General features: G+C 38.3%; 1 pseudogene; it reads left to right on the forward strand.

The window, feature by feature from the left end:
- The first annotated feature begins 3048 nt into the window (after positions 1-3048).
- On the forward strand, positions 3049-4159 carry LOC110288711 (thioredoxin-like protein 1 pseudogene; annotated as a pseudogene).
- Positions 4160-5356: the final 1197 nt, after the last annotated feature.

Raw genomic sequence — 5356 nt, forward strand, 5'->3', positions numbered from 1 at the left:
GAATATATGCAATTCTTAGACACATGGATGGATCTTGAGGACATCATCCTGAGTGAGGTAACCCAATCATAAAAGAACACACATTATATGCACTCACTGAATCGTGGATATTAGCCCAGAAACTCAGAATCCTTAGAAGTGGGAAAAAATAGCCATGGAAGGAGTTACAGAAACAAAGTTCAGAGCTGAGACTAAAGGGATGACCATCCAGAGACTGTCCCACTTGGGGATCCATCCCATAAACAACCACCAATCCTAAAAATTATGGCAGATGCCAACAAGAGCCTTCTGACAGGAGCCTGATATAGCTATCTTCTGAGTGCTCTGCCAATGTCTGCCATATACAGAAATGAATGCTCATAATCATGCATTGGATGGGGCACAAGGCCCCAAAAAAGAAAGTACCCAAGGAGCTGAAAGGTCTGAAGCTTCATAGGAGGAACATCAATGCGAACTAACCAGTATCCCCAGAGCTCCTTGGAACTAAACCACCAATCAAAGAAAACACATGGTGGAACTTGTGGTTCTAGCTGTATATATAGCAAAGGATGGCCTAATCGGTAATCAATGAGAGGAGAGGCCCTAGGCCCTGAGAAGTTTCTATGTTCCAGTATAGGGGAATATTAGGACTGGAAATGGATGTAGATGGATTGGGGAGCAGGGGGTGGAGGGAAGTGATAGGGGATTTTCGGGGGGGGGTGAAACAAGGAATCGGGATAACATTTGAAATGTAAATAAAGAAAATATCTTCATAGAATGAGTTGGGTAGAGTACCTTCTGTTTCTATTTTGTGGAATAGTTTGTGAAGAACTGGGATTAGATCTTCTTTGAAGGTCTGATAGAACTCTGCACTAAACCCATCTGGTCCTGGGCTTTTTTTTGGTTGGGAGACTATTAATGACTGCTTCTATTTCTTTGGGGGATATAGGGCTGTTTAGATCATTAACCTGATCTTGATTCAACTTTGGTACCTGGTATCTGTCTAGGAACTTCTCCATTTCATCCAGGTTCTCCAGTTTTGTTGAGTATAGCCTTTGATAGAAGGATCTGATGGTGCTTTGGATGTCTTCAGGATCTGTTGTTATGTCTCCTTTTTCATTTCTGATTTTGTTAATTAGAATGCTTTCCCTGTGCCCTCTAGTGAGTCTGGCTAAGGGTTTATCTATCTTGTTGATTTTCTCAAAGAACCAGCTCCTTGATTGGTTGATTCTTTGAATAGTTTTTCTTGTTTCCACTTGATTGATTTCGCCCCTGAGTTTGATTATTTCCTGCCGTCTACTCCTCTTGGGTGAATTTGCTTCCTTTTGTTCTAGTGCTTTTAGGTGTGTTGTCAAGCTGCTAACGTGTGCATTCTCTAGTTTCTTTTTGGAGGCACTGAGAGCTATGAGTTTTCCTCTTAGAAATGCTTTCATTGCGTCCCATAAGTTTGGGTATGTTGTGGCTTCATTTTCATTGAACTCTAAAAAGTCCTTAATTTCTTTCTTTATTCCTTCCTTGACCAAGGTATCATTGAGAAGAGTGTTGTTCAGTTTCCACGTGAATGTTGGCTGCTTTCTATTATTTATTTTGTTATTGAAGATCAGCCTTAGTCCATGGTGATCTGATATGATGCATGGGGCAATTTCAATATTTTTGTATCTGTTGAGGCCTGTTTTGTGACCAATTATGTGGTCAATTTTGGAGAAGGTACCATGAGGTGCTGAGAAGAAGGTATATCCTTTTGTTTTAGGATAGAATGTTCTGTAGATATCTGCCAGATCCATTTGATTCATAACTTCTGTTAGTTTCACTGTGTCCCTGTTTAGTTTCTGTTTCCATGATCTGTCCATTGGTGAAAGTGGTGTGTTGAAGTCTCCCACTATTATTGTATGAGGTGCAATGTGTGCTTTGAGATTTACTAAAGTTTCTTTAATGAATGAGGCTGCCTTTGTATTTGGAGCATAGATATTCAGGATTGATAGTTCCTCTTGGAGGATTTTACCTTTGATGAGTATGAAGTGGCCCTCCCTGTCTAAAAAAAAAGTGATAAAAATCAAATAAAAATTGTGTGATAACTCATAGGTATGAGAAATATATGTGCTAGTTATTTGAAGCACTACACATCAACAAAATATTTACAGTAGTTCCTTCCACATATAGGATATATACTCATCTTTGGTTTCCTTGTTTCTCATCGTATGTATCTTCACTGTATCTCTTTATATAACAATCAAAAATTATTATGCGCTTAAAAATCTTAATAAATAAAATTCTAAATAAAAAAAAGAAAATATCTAATAAAAAAGAAAAAATAAAGAAAGAGGAAGTGAATGGGATATAAAGTGAATTAGTATATTATAATAATAACAATAATATTAATAATAATAAATATTAGGTTATCCCATGGATATCCAATTGCTTTTTCCTCAGGTAATCACTAGTCTCAAGGAGAACCCAGTCTTTGATCCCACTAATTCAGTCCACAGAGATAGTGGTGCATTGAGCAGGATTTTGAATGGCCTTTGTTCTAGGAAAATGTGATCTATATATGAGAAATGTAGGAATGAAGACTGGGATGAAACGTCTATAATATCACATTTAATGGACAGACATCCTAGAGGACTCAGTAGCAATTCTAAGGTGAGTGATGATATATTACAAAGAGTAATATATCTCTTACTCTCCCTCTAACCACTTCTCTCTCTGTCTCTCTCTGTCTCTCTGTCTCTTTGTCTCTTTCCACATTGTGTGTGTAAGATAGAGAGAGAAAACATAAGTTTCTTGTATATACACACAAAACCAGATTTAGCATAGGTGAATTTGCTTTTAAAATTCTCTTCATATTCTTCCTGAATGATTGACACCTTCTGTTGAAATGATAATAAAATAATAACTTTGAAAGATTATTATTTTATTGAAAATGTCTTTTGTAGCCCACTCTGCTCGCCTGCTCCCTGGCGTGACTCAGCACTCGCAGCTCCGGGAGGACACGTCGTGGTCGCCGTTCCCGCTCAGGCCCTGGCAGCTTGTCTCTGGCCTCTCTCGGGCTCTCTGCTTCAGTTTCGAGGCCGGAAGCGTCGCGGCCGCCCTGCCGGGCTCTCTGTGAGGATGGTGGGAGTGAAGCCGGTCTGGAGCGATCCAGATTTCCAGCTGGAGCTGAGCAGGGCGGGCTCCAGACTTGCAGTGGTCAAGTTCACCATGAGAGGGTGTGGCTCGTGTCTGCGGATTGCCCCGGCGTTTAGCTCTATGAGTAATAAGTACCCACAGGCAGTCTTCTTGGAAGTAGATGTGCATCAGTGCCAGGGAACACCTGCAACCAACAATATATCAGCAACACCTACATTTTTGTTTTTTCGAAACAAAGTGAGAATCGATCAGTATCAAGGAGCAGATGCTGTGGGACTAGAAGAGAAAATCAAGCAGCACTTAGAAAATGATCCTGGAAGCAATGAGGACGCAGACATTCCAAAGGGCTATATGGATTTAATGCCTTTTATTAACAAAGCTGGTTGTGAATGTCTTAATGAAAGTGATGAGCACGGCTTTGACAACTGTTTACGAAAAGACATGTCCTTTTTGGAGTCTGACTATGACGAGCAGCTCCTTATTACTGTGGCATTCAATCAGCCTGTTAAGCTTTATTCCATGAAGTTTCAAGGACCAGATAGTGGTCAGGGTCCTAAATATGTAAAAATTTTTATCAACCTACCCTGATCTATGGATTTTGAGGAGGCGGAAAGGAGTGAGCCAACTCAAGCTCTGGAACTGACAGAGGATGACATTAAAGAAGATGGCATTGTTCCTCTTCGTTATGTTAAATTTCAGAATGTTAACAGTGTAACTTTATTTGTTCAGTCTAATCAAGGAGAAGAAGAAACAACGAGAATTTCATATTTTACTTTCATTGGTACTCCAGTCCAGGCAACAAATATGAATGACTTCAAACGAGTGGTTGGCAAAAAAGGGGAAAGCCATTAGGGTACAAAGACTCTGGAAGACTTACTGCAGTCAGACTTGCAGCTCCTGGATAATTGCTTGATTCTCTTTGGAAACTGTTAATCTTTTATTTGTTGCCAGTACCGATAAATCATTCCTTTCGTTCAGATGGCATCACTAGTGTTTCAGTGTAATCTCGATACACGCAGTTGTAAATAAAAGTCACTACTTTTGCCAAGCTTAAGTCTTAGTCATTCTATATAAATGCATTCTCTCTCTTTTTATTTGACTAACCTCTTGTTTTAGGAGTTGTGTCTAGTATCACATTGCCTAAAAGTTAGTCTATCTCTAGAGGAACAGAATGCCACAGGGATTAGGAGTACTGTCTATACACATGGAGTGTTTAGACAGGATTTGAACCCTCTATGTACGTGGAATGTTTGGATGCATGGATTTGAAATGGTTAACCAAGTTCAAGTACATTCTGACTTTATCAAAAGACATTTGTGTATCTAGGCTTTATAAATTTATTCAAAAACCAATTTATAAACACCCAGTACTCTTACCTACCACTGGTAGTTAACAGATTTACAAATACTTTGTTTTTAGGTTAGCTTCACCATTGATATCCTTGGGTACCTGCCTTCCAAATGGTGGGATTGTAGGCCTGTACCCTAAACCTGGTCTCATGCCAAGAATTTAACTTTCTGCATAAACCTAAACATTAGAGACAGCTATTTCCTTTAGTAATGCAGGTATTAATATTTAATACAGAAAAATTGGGAAATTATAATACATGGAAATTATTATAATTTAAAAATTAAAAAATATGGAAAATTAGAATTAGAATCAAATCTATTATCAAAATTTACCAAAACATACACTCTATATAGATAGAGAACATGATTTAAGCTTAAAATGAGTTGTCCCTTTCAAACTGTTTGTTTGAAAGATCTTCCCCAAAAGACTGGCTAAGCAAATATTTGTTATTCTATGCTTTTAAAACATTTAATATTGGCAAATTTAATGTTTGAATACTTTATTTTGTTTTATGTGTATCTGTGTTTGGCCTCCATGTATGTGTATATTCGTGTGAGTGAGTGTGGTGCCCAGCAGAGGCAAGAAGAGCCTCAGAGCCCTTAGAAAGGGGTGACAGCTGGTTGGGAACCGCCATGTGGGTGATGGGAACTGAGCCCAGGCCTCTATAAGACTGCTGCTCCATCCCCACACATTAATCTTGTAATTCATTATTTTAAAAGCATATATAAGACTAATAACTTGTAATGTAGTTAATACATTTGAGGTATTCTTACCTAGAATAGTGGAGAGGTTTGCCTTTGTATACTAATGTGTTTATACGTAATTATGAAAAAAAAAAACCTCTGGATATTGTTGAAGTAGTGTTGAAATAGTCCTTTTCTGAAACTTGTGTCATTAAGTA

Source organism: Mus caroli, unplaced genomic scaffold (assembly GCF_978045245.1).
Source record: "Mus caroli unplaced genomic scaffold, Mus_caroli_1 scaffold_8, whole genome shotgun sequence".
NCBI classification, from domain to species: domain Eukaryota; kingdom Metazoa; phylum Chordata; class Mammalia; order Rodentia; family Muridae; genus Mus; species Mus caroli.